This window comes from Octodon degus, unplaced genomic scaffold (assembly GCF_000260255.1).
Source record: "Octodon degus isolate 3935 unplaced genomic scaffold, OctDeg1.0 scaffold06804, whole genome shotgun sequence".
NCBI lineage: Eukaryota > Metazoa > Chordata > Mammalia > Rodentia > Octodontidae > Octodon > Octodon degus.
In genome coordinates, this window is record NW_004531380.1 from 1 (window position 1) to 1156 (window position 1156).

Here is a 1156-nt window from a genome sequence, read left to right on the forward strand (position 1 = left end):
CCAGGCCTCAGCACCATCGGAGTTCACATTCCTCATCAGCTGATGTGTTCTTGAAGACAGTTGTACACTCAGCATCCCGAGGCCTGGAATCCTCATTGAGCTCCCGCTCCCAGCCTGAGTGGGGCATGGTGACCCATGTGTCAGTGTCTGCAGGCAATGGTCAATGATGACCATCTTCAGGGGCTCATAACATGACAGGTTCCACACTGTGCCGGTGACTAGCTCACGGACCTCATTGTCACAGGCAGCCTCAGCAGGCGCACCAGAGGAGGCACAACACTGCAGTCTTGAATGGCAGCCTTGTTAGTGTCGCGGCCATAGGAGAGGGTACACAGGGACCCGCAGACCCATCGCCACATCTTGGCCTAAAGGTGTTCCAGCAGTGCTACGAAGAGTGGCAGCCCACACAGCTGCCACACATGCCACTTCACACCCTCATTCCCAGAGCACAGATGCTGTAAGTAAGCAGCTGCATTTGCCTTCACAGGGTCCACGTGGTACCACAGCATGGCCAGGACCTCGGGCAGCTCAGGCTCCTCGCAGGTACTGTCCACTGAAGGTGAATGCCACACCACCCAGGCCAGGCTGTCCAGGCTGTCCCACTCAGCCTGGGCCTGTGGTGCTGTTCTTGCTGGGAATGGAGGCCTCTCCTCAATCAGCTCACTGGCTTCATCTGCTGTGTTCTAGTACGTCCTGGCATGGAGACCCCGCCCACACTCGGGTCTCCTCCTTGTGGCTGTGCCATAGTCTGGGTCCACCTCAGGGCCCCAGTCAGCACCAGCATCCAGCCTTCATGTATCCTCCTCCAAGCCATAGGGCTCTGCCAGGAAATGCTTGGGCAGAGCAGCCACTGTGTGGCCCGGGCTCAGGACCCACAGGAAAGGCCTCCATGTAGCCAAGCAGCATGAAGCATCCATCACCAGGTATGGGGCCAAGGGGGCCAGTGCGTGCGGGCACACTTGAGGCAGGCTGACATAGTTAGGGCCATCACAAGTCTCAAAGCCATCAGGAAAGCCACGCCATTGTTGAGGTAGGCCCTGGAAAGTGTGGCTCCTGGGCCACCACCATGCAGCACGAAGTGCTGGTCCAGGGGGAGATCAGAAAGAGGGCCAAATGAGGGTTCACCATCCAGCAGGGGAGTCCATCTGGTCCCAAA

General features: G+C 58.4%; 1 pseudogene; it reads right to left on the reverse strand.

The window, feature by feature from the left end:
• Positions 1–6: 6 nt before the first annotated feature.
• LOC101578661 lies at positions 7–1141 on the reverse strand (annotated as a pseudogene).
• Positions 1142–1156: the final 15 nt, after the last annotated feature.